The sequence below is a fragment of the Phocoena sinus genome, chromosome 3 (genome assembly GCF_008692025.1).
Source record: "Phocoena sinus isolate mPhoSin1 chromosome 3, mPhoSin1.pri, whole genome shotgun sequence".
NCBI lineage: Eukaryota > Metazoa > Chordata > Mammalia > Artiodactyla > Phocoenidae > Phocoena > Phocoena sinus.
In genome coordinates this window covers 141699121-141709411 of record NC_045765.1, presented here as the reverse complement: position 1 = coordinate 141709411, position 10291 = coordinate 141699121, and the positions used below count along the sequence as shown (strand labels likewise).

General features: G+C 44.9%; 1 protein-coding gene across 14 annotated transcripts in view; it reads left to right on the top strand.

Moving 5' to 3' along the window:
- Nucleotides 1–1477: 1477 nt before the first annotated feature.
- The window catches only part of OSMR (oncostatin M receptor), a 54335-nt gene continuing 45521 nt past the window's right edge, over nucleotides 1478–10291 (top strand). For 3 of the 14 annotated variants that reach the window (XR_004349166.1, XM_032626410.1, XM_032626401.1), the window contains exon 1: nucleotides 1484–1595. The gene's annotated coding sequence lies outside the window, so the exon portion shown is untranslated. Of the gene's footprint in view, nucleotides 1962–10291 lie in introns of all 14 variants that reach the window. The other 11 variants (XM_032626406.1, XM_032626402.1, XM_032626408.1 and 8 more) reach the window with 10 other exon arrangements.

Sequence of the window (10291 nt, the reverse complement as noted above, 5' to 3'; positions counted from 1 at the left end):
CCAAATGTAAAATAGCTAGTGGGAAGCAGCCACAAAGCACAGGGGGATCAGCTCCCTGCTTTGTGACCACCTAGAGGGGTGGGATAGGGAGGGTGGGAGGGAGGGAGACGCAAGAGGGAAGAGATATGGGGATATATGTATATGTATAGCTGATTCACTTTGTTATAAAGCAGAAACTAACACGCCACTGTAAAGCAATTACACTCCAATAAAGATGTTTTAAAAAAAAACAAACTCTTGGAATAATGAGAGGTGTGGCAAAGGACCATTCATTTATTTAGACAAAAGTACCTTTAACCGCATTATCATCAAACATTCACTATATGGAGCACAGTAATGCTGTCTTTGTGGCACCATTAGATATTATGTTTATTTAGGCCTAAAAAGAATTCTTTCCCTGGGATGGCATTGGGAGAGCAAAAAATGACACAAAGGAGCAAAAAGGACAAACATAAAAGTAACATTTGGGCTGATTCTGACATTATTTTGAGCCATCCAGTCAATTCCATAAGTGATTCTAAGATATGATTCATGGGCGACCCTTCTTGATTACTCGTGGCTCCCCCAGTCCCTGCCATCTGTGGTACTTTGCAGTACCTGAATCCCACCAGGCTTAGCTGACCAAAAACTAGGCCCCATGAACAAGCCTCCGGAGCTGCGGGGCATCCCTTCCCGACACCTGAGCCCCCCACTCTCCTCTCTGGGTCCAAGGCTACCACCATAGCAACCGTATTCAGTTGGTTTCCATACCAGCTCCAAAGTCGATAAGCCTTTACAGAGTCCATCATATAACTACGAGGAGAGGGCAAATATGCATGTCAAAGGCCCTGTATTTGAAATACGTATTTCAAAGTCTGGACGGCATTATTAAGAGGAAAAGTAAGCCATGCTGCAGCACACACAGCTCTTTGTGAAACTAAGGTTTCAGGACAGTTGTGCAGGCGAGACTGTGACAGGGTGTTTCTAGAGAGGAACGCAAAGCAGGATCCTAGAACTACCTTTTATTTGTATTGCTCTGACGCCAAACGGAAACACAGTAAGAAGTTTGTCTGGGGCGCTTGTCTTTTACCCAAAGACTTTCTGCCCGGGAGCCCAGGGGTTCTGCCTGTAGGTTGGGATAACAAGTGGCCCCGCGGGATCCCACCGGCTTCGCTCTGCGCCCGCGGGGTGGCCGGCCGGCGGGGTCCGCAGCGCGGCACGGGGGCGCGATGCCCGGCCTGCCGAGTTTTCGGTTTCCACTTTTCCCTTCCAGGCCTCTCCCACTTCCTTACCCCCCGGTCCCCACGTCCGGGGGCCCGCACCTCTGCAGGGTCCCGTCCGCTCCCCCCGGGGACCCAAAGGAGGCGAATTCCTGTGGGCCCCAGAAATGCCAAGAGTGCGCAGCGAGACGGGAAATTGCAAAAGTCCTCGCCCCTCTGCCCTCCCCCGCGGCTTTCCCGTAACTCCCGCCCCTGGGCGCGCGCCCCGCAGCTGATTCATTGCCCGGGCGCGGGGCCGGCCCTGCACGTCCACACCCGCGCTCGCCCCCGCCTCGCACCGCGGCGGCAGCCAAGCCGACGACTCAGCCCGGCTCACGGAGCCTTACCGCCCGCGGCGTGAGTACCCACCCGACCGCCCGTACCGCTCACCTCCGCGCGCCCCGCCTCCCTCCGTGGCTCTTCCTACGGACGGACCTGGGTGGCTTCCGGTAGAATCCGACCCCTTTGCCGGCCCTTCCCGGCTGGACGCGGCCCGGAGCTCAGCCGTCTCCTCCCCTGCTTGGCGCCGCCGAGGCCCCGCGTTTGCTTTGGTTCGGGATTCGCTCTGCTCCGAGACGGTGCTTTGAGGGGTCCTCACCCGTGGCGCGCCAGCCTGGTGCGTAACACTGGAATACTAATTCTTCCCAGAGCGCACGCTGCTGGGGACACCACGACGGTTCTTACCCTGCTTTTACGTTCGCCATCCCACCGCCTCTTTCGCAGGTAGCTGTGAGTTAAAATTCCCGTTTGACCCACTTTTGCCTCTCTCCCAACACTCCAGAGTGAACTGCTGTCTCTAGCCTCCCCTCACGCTCCCTTAACCCCCACCTGACAGTCATTCCTCTCGCAGTCCGCGATCTCCCTCCACCCGGTCTCTGTTTACACCTGGAAGCGGGAGGCGCTCGCGCGCAGGTGGAGCGGGAAATCCCAGGGAGGTGTCTGGGGTAGACGCCAAGCGAATGCAAGGAGCGCCGAAGTGTCTGGCCGGGCGGTGGGAGCCTTGCGTTTGTAACTAACCCACCCCTCATCCTTTTATAGACAAACCTTTCCTAGGCAAAAAGCACGGAGGGGTTCAATAACTTGTCCAAGACCGTAGAGCTGGCCGCGGTGGCAATGACGTCGCGAAGCGCGGGGCTTTGCCCCTGACACCGAGAGCCCTTTCTTGACAGTCCTTGGCCCGCTCACGCATCCATCCGTCCTGCCTGCCTGTCCTATGGTGGGAAGCACAGTGCGCCGTGCCACTGATCAGGGACGCCTGGTAACTGACAAGCCTGAAGACTGAACAAGCTTATTCTCCAGCTCGAGAGGTCGATGTAGGCAGAGGATATGATAGAACTGAACGTAGTGTATTGCATTTGAGCTAGAAGGAGGGAAGCTCTGGGTCTTATTCTCAAGTCTAAACTGACTTTGGGACTTGGGTCAGGTTAACTTTATGGCCTCAGCCTCTGTCTCCTCCTCTGCAAAATAATAATGGTTCACACTTACTATGGGACCAGGCACTATTCTAAGTACTGTACATACGTTAGACGATTTAAGCGTCACCAGTGAGGTAGGTAGCAGTTTTCTCATTCTGATTTTATCAGTGAGAAAACTGAGACCCAGAGAAGTTAAGTAACTTGTCTGTGGTCACACAGCTAGCGCGTGACAGTCAGGATTTGGCTTTGGAATCTGCTTATAACCACTGTGTTGTGCCTCAAACTCTAGGACCCTTTTTAGAGTGTTTCCCACCCCACCCCACTCGTGGTGCTTCATTATTGTCCTGCTTTGTCTCTCTCCTTGGCTGTTTTAAAATGCACTCAGAGACCCTTGAAGCTGAAGGGCCCCAAAGGGTCATAGTGGCCAGGGGTTCCCAAACTTAGCTGTGTCTTAGAATCATTCTTGAAGCTTTTCAGAGCGCTGGCCTCCAGCTTCACCTGCCTACTCAGAATCGTCAGGGCATGCTAAGTTTGGCATCTCCCAGATAGCGTTCAGTATTGTTAGAATGCCTCCAGTGGGAGGGAGCTCACCAGCTAACGTGATTGTTGGACAGAGCTAATTCCCAGCTGTAACTTGCCTCCTTGTGGTACCTGTTCTGTCTCCTGTTGTCTCAGCAAATGTGTCTAAACCTCTAAACCTTCTGTATCAAAGGCCACCTTGAGAGGAAAGGGCTGGTCTTAGGTGTCCAACGGGGGCTGGAGCCACACTGGGGAGAACACTTACACACTGGGTCTTTTCCTTCTACCCCATTCTTTAACCTGAAAGAGCAGAAACATCTACAGGGGCGCAGGGAGGTGTTCCAGAGTCTCTGTTGTTTCTTGTAACCCTTTGTCCTGAAAAAGGAACCAAATCAGGAAAACTATCAGGGTGTTGAAAGAGGAATCCGTGGTGCTGTGATTTGACAAGAAGAAGGTGTGTGTTTTCCTTGTGGGAGGATTTTTGGCTTGGGTGGAAGGAAAACTGAGTGTCATCTTGCTCACTTACAGGAACAATGAGCCCTGGCTCTCTTTTCCCTGGGGGAGGAAGTCCTCCTTGATTGAAAAAAATATATGGAAGGGGGAAATATAAGACAAGTAAGATTTTGTGAGAAATACCCCTCCCTCCAAGCAGGCTTCCTTGCTCTGTAAAGCACAAGTTTCTTCTCCAGCAGCTGTGTCCTTGCTTTTACAAGGTTGTCTATTTTATTTTTGTGTTTTAAAAATAATGCAAATAATAAGTGAATATATATATGAACTATATGAAATGAAATGCACTCCTACTCCCACACAGAAGAGGGTAAGTTCAGGTTGGTACCTACTATTCCAAGATTTCTTCTTTTCTATACAATTGCATAATATGTATCTATACACTATGTTTTTTTAAAGATATTTTTCTTTTTTTAAAATTGTACAGTTATCTATTTATTTGTTTATTTTATTTTACTTTATTTTTGGCTTTGTTGGGTCTTCGTTTCTGCACACGGGCTTTCTCTAGTTGTGGCGAGTGGGGGCTACTTTTTGTTGTGGTGCACGGGCTTCTCATTGCGGTGGCTTCTTTTGTTGCAGAGCGCAGGCTCTAGGCGCGTGGGCTTCAGTAGTTGTGGTGGGAGGGCTCAGTAGTTGTGGCTCCCGGGCTCTAGAGCTCAGGCTCAGTAGTTGTGGTGCACAGGCTTAGCTAGTCCGTGGCATGTGGGATCTTCCCGGACCAGGGCTTGAACCCGTGTCCCCTGCATTGGCAGGCAGATTCTCAACCACTGTGCCACCAGGGAAAACCTACACTATGTTTTAATATATGTAAATGAGATCTTACTATCATTGTGCAGCTTATTTTTTCACCCCCAAGTCTTAGCGCTCTAACATCTCCGTATGTACCTCTTTTGCTAATGGCTACGTGTTATTCTAAAGTAATAATGCTTATTCTTGTTTCTTATTATTTTAGAGACATTTTTTCATCCTTTCCCTTATTGATGGACATTTGAGTTGTTTAAAATTATCCAGCATTAGCAACAGTGCTTCAGGGAAGATTGTGCATTCATCTTTGTGCTTAAGCCCGAGTATAATATCCTAGGAGAGAGATTTGTGGGTCCAAGTGTTTATCCATTTTTCAACTTGATAGATAAAACCCTTCAAATTGCACCACTGACCCACCCCAGGTACTAATTTAAACTCAGCCCATGAGACTCTATTTCCCTCATCCTTCCTAAAACCAGGTGTTATCTCTTTTTTTTTTAATTTAAATTTTCAAATCTGGTAAATGAGTGAAACCCAATAAGGCATTTTAATTTGCATTTTGCTGATTATTGCTGCCATTTAATATTTCTAAACACAATATTTATGGATCATGTGTGTCTCCTGTCAATTACCTGTGCGTATCCTTTGCTCACTTTTCTGCTGAGTTGCTTTCTCTTATTTCTGTTTACTGCAGAAGCTCTACAGGTACTCAGTTTCTTAATCTTTTGTCTGTTGTAGATGATGCAAATATTGCTTCTAGTGCAGTGCTCATTTTCCAAATTTTTTTGATTATGGTAAAATACATAATATAAAATGTACCATTTTAATCACTTAAAGTACACAGGTCTGTGTCATTTAGTACATTCACATTGTTGTGCAACCATCCCCACCGCCCATCTCCAGAACTCCTCATCTTGCAAAACTGAAACTGTACCCATTAGACAATAATTCCCCATTCCCCCTCTCTTCCCAACCCCTGACAGCCATCATTCTACTTTCTGTCTCTATGCATTCAAATACTCCAGGTACCTCATATAAATGGGGGAATCATATAGTCTTTGCCTTTTTGTAACTGGCTTATTTCACTTAGCAAAATGTCCTCAAGGCTCATCCATGCTGTAGCACGTATCAGAATTTCCTTCCCTTTTAAGGCTGAATAATATTCCATTGTTTATGTATACCACATTCTGCTTATCCATTTATAATGCTTTTATTTATTTATTTTCAAAATAAATGTATTTATTTATGTTTTATTTGTGGCTGCGTTGGGTCTTCGTTGCGGTGTGTGGGCTTCTCACTGCAGTGGCTTCTCTCGTTGCGGAGCACGGGCTCTAGGCGTGCAGGCTTCAGTAGTTGTGGCACACGGGCTTAGTAGTTGTGGCACGTGGGCTCAGTAGTTGTGGCTCACGGGCTGTAGCGCGCAGGCTCAGTAGTTGTGGCACACGGGCTTAGTTGCTCCGCGGTGTGTGGGATCCTCCCAGACCAGTGATCGAACCCGTGTCCCCTGCATTGGCAGGTGGATTCTCAACCACTGTGCCACCAGGGAAGCCCAATGCTTTTATTTTTAACTATCTTTTGCTGCACAGAAGTTTTAAATGTTTGTGTAATCAACTCTGCAATCTCATGCTTTCTGTGCTTTGTCTAGCTTAGAAAGGTCTTTTTCACCTAAAAATTATTTTTAAGTTTTTTTCTAATACTTTTATTATTTAGGTTTTACATTTAGCTCTGCAAATTTTCAGATTTTTGTATAAGGTGAAAGGTAAAATGTAACTTAACTTTTTTCTTAAGTTTTAAGCAGTTGATCCAATACTGTTTATATAATCATACAACTTTTTTCTAACTCATTTGAAATTCTATTTTTACAGTAAAATAAATTCCTATTTATATAAGGCCCTGTTTCAGGATTCTACCCTATTTCACTGATCTATTTTTGTCTCTTCTTCTGCCAATATCACCTGTGTTAAATGCTACAGCTTGATGGTATATTTTTATATCTAGGAGTATATATTTGTGGTTTTTTCCCTCAGAACTTTTTTTGAAAATGATTCTCATACATTTTCATTTTGTATAAACTTTACAAATAACTTGTCAAGTTTAATAAAATCCTATTGGAATTTTTCTTAAGATTTTCTTGGCTTTCTAATTATCAGTAATTTTTTTATGCCTTAATGTCGATTGTCGTATGCCCTTCACACAGGCAGGAAGCAGCGTGATGTGACTGGCGAGTGACTCACATGGCTCAAGCTCTGAATTGACTGTGTCAACATGGACAAGTTACTTTTAGCCTTTCTTAGCCTTAATTTCCCTATCTTTGTATGGGGATAATAATTGAATCTCCTTTCAGGGGGCTGTTATAAGGATTCTATTAATGAATGCATGTAAATCACTTAGCAAAGCACCTAGCAGAGGGTTAGCACCCAGCACGTGCTAGCTGGGATCATTTTCACATTTCCCTTCCTATTCTGCTGTGGGCACTGCAGTGTGCCTTGTCAGAGCAAGAACTGCTAAAGCTTCTCCTTCATATATCCATAGTGTCCTAGGAGACAAAAATATGTAATAAATATTGAATATAGTAGTGCTTCTCAAACTTCAGTGTGTATCTGCATCACCTGGGGATCTTGTTTAAATGCAGATTTTTATCCCACACTTTGCATATGTAGTCTCTCACTGATATATATGTGTGTGTGTATATATATATATATTTTTTTTTTTTTTTTTTTTTTGGCTGTATGTGGGCCTCTCACTGTTGTGGCCTCTCCCGTTGCGGAGCACAGGCTCCGGACGCGCAGGCTCAGCGGCCATGGCTCATGGGCCCAGCCGCCCCCCGGCATGTGGGACCTTCCCAGACCGGGGCACAAACCCGTGTCCCCTGCATCGGCAGACGGACTCTCAACCACTGCGCCACCAGGGAAGCCCCCATTTAGCTTTTGATGGGCACATGGGTTGCTTCCATATCTTGACTATTGTAAATAATGCTGCAATGAACATAGGGGTGCATGCATCTTTTAAAATTAGTGTTTTCATTTGCTTCAGATAAATACCCAGAAGTGGAATTACTGGATCATATGGAGTTCTATTTTTAATTTTTTGAGGAACCTCCAAAGTGTTCTCCATAGTGGCTGCACCAGTTTACATTCCCATCAACAATGCAGGAGGTTCCCTTTTCTCCACATCCTTGTCAGCATTTGCTATTTGTTGTATTTTGATGGTAGCCATTCTGACAGGTGTGAGGTGGTAACTCACTGTGGTTTTGGTTTGCATTTCCCCGATAATTAGTGATGTTGAGCATCTTTTCATGTGCCTGTTGGCCATCCATATTTCTTCTTTGGAAAAATGTCTATTCAGGCCCTCTGACCATTTTTTAATTGGGTTGTTTGGTTTTTTGATGTTGAGTTTTATGAGTTCTCTGTTTATTCTAGTAAAGCTAATGGTCTTGCATTTACATCTTTGTTCATCTGGATTTTATTTTGTTGAAGGAAATGAAGCAGTAGCAATAATGATCAAATTAACATTAATTGGATTTACTGTGTGTATATTCTCATAATCTTATGTGATCCTCATGGCAATCCTATGAGGTAGGTTATTTATTCTCATTTTACAGAAAAGAAAATCGAAGCCTAGATGGTTTAAGTAACTTGTCTATAGTCATATAGTTATTAAGTGCCAGGGGGGGATCCTAAGTAGTCTTATGTCAGAGCAGCTGTACATAACTGTTACAGCTTCCTTTTCCCATACATGTCTGGGTTGGTACATTGTTCCAGTACCATTTGGGTGAATAATGTATCTTTTCTCAAATGAAGTATCACCTTTAGCATTTACTAAATGCCTACATATTCTTTGGGTCCAGAATATTCCTTGGATCCAGGTTTTCCAGTTCTTTCTTTGACTTCACATACAACTTAGAGACTCAACTTTACTCCTATCTGGAATCACAGATTGCAAGAATCGTTAACTAAACATTGCTTAAAAAAAGAAGATGAGCTGTGAGTCAATTCAGTCTCATAAATCAGGATTGACCTTACAAAACTAGTAGAAACACTTAATGGGTAGGTTTAGAGGGCGGGGAAGAAGTGCTTGAACCCTGTGTGTGCCTCCGAGTGATGGATACTTAAGGAGGAAGGGGTGGTGGAATTGGGGTGAAACCTTGTGGGTTATCAATCCTATGCTGTAACGGTGGAGGCCCTTTCAAAGGGGCTCCGAAAGACAAATGGCAGGGCTCTTAAAAAAAAAAAAGAAGAACAGAACCTGGAAGATGTGGGCATCCTCCATGAAGTGGCATGCAACTCTTTGTACTGCCACATAGAACTCTTTCACAAGGTACACACACGGATCCCGTGTCCTACTTGAACAGCTTCTTCTTTAAAATAGTATTTGCATATGACATCACTGGGGCACCCAGCCAATTTTGAAGAGTTTGGAAACACACCCATGATCTTGAGAAGCAAGTGATCGGTTAAGCTGCTTCCCATGGGGATTATTTGAGGTGGGGAAACTTCTCAGGAATAAATATTTCAGTAATGACAGAACAAGAAGTGCTGGTGAAGAGGGGCAGGTTTTTCAAAAGCTGTGTTTTCATTGCACATGTAGTTTTTATTACACATGTAGTAGATATTTGAATATCCCTCTAGTATTACACATGAGGGATATTCAAAGGCATCTTCTTTTTGCAAAGAGACAAGATTTGAATGAGAGGTTCTACGAAAGGAGTGGGTAATTTTTCTTTTCTTTCCTCCCTTTTTCCTCCAGAGAAGGAATGTCAATGAAAGACTATGAATTCGGCAACATTTGGCAACAGAAAATGTAGAAGGGCCTGAAAAAGAATCTATTTTAATTAAAATAAAATTGAGGGCTTCACTGGTAGCGCAGTGGTTGAGAGTCCGCCTGCCGACGCGGGGGACATGGGTTCGTGCCCCGGTCCGGGAAGATCCCACATGCCGCGGAGCGGCTGGGCCCGTGAGCCATGGCCGCTGAGCCTGTGCGTCTGGAGCCTGTGCTCCGCAACGGGAGAGGCCACAACAGTGAGAGGCCCGCGTACTGCCAAAATAAATAAATAAATAAATAAATAAATAAATAAAATTGAAAGCAAGGAAGAGAGAATGCAAGAAAATTGGTACAAGTTTTTGTTCGTTTACTGGCTATTGACTGGGTAGCAACTGCGTTCTGGTACTGTGACAGACGTGGGGAATAAGATGTAGACCTGTCCTCAAGCAGCTCATAGTCTGGGTAGGAAAAATGGAGATCTGAAAAATAAAAATCAAGAACAGATTTTGTCTGGATTTGTTAATCCCATAATCCTAATAACAGATACAAACTACTATATATAAAATAGATAAGCAACAAGGAATTACTGTGTAGCATAGTGAACTATATTCAATATCTTGTAATAACCTATAATGGAAAATAATCTCTCTCTGTATACACACACACACGCACACGCACACGCACACATAAACTTACTGTATGCCTGAAACTAACACAATATTGTAAATCAACTGTACTTCTTCTTTTCTTTTTTTCTCTTTGGCCGCACTGTGCACCTTTGTGGGAATCTTAGTTTGCCGACCAGGGATTGAACCTGGGCCCCGGCAGTGAGAGTGCTGAGTCCTAACCACTGGACCGCCAGGGAATTCCCTCAACTATACCTCAATTTTAAAACACTGGGGAAATTTTTTTAAAAAAGAGAGAGAACAGATTTGGGAAAGGACAATGTCATGCAGATGGGGCAGGAAAGTATTTTTCCTTTCTGAATTCTGCCACTTCGTACTTCCCAGACTTCCTTTTCTTACTGGAAAGTGGACGTGGCAATGCTCCTTGCTCATGGTCGTGGAGAGAGAAAGCCTGTTGAATGAATGGGAGAGCTGGGTAGCT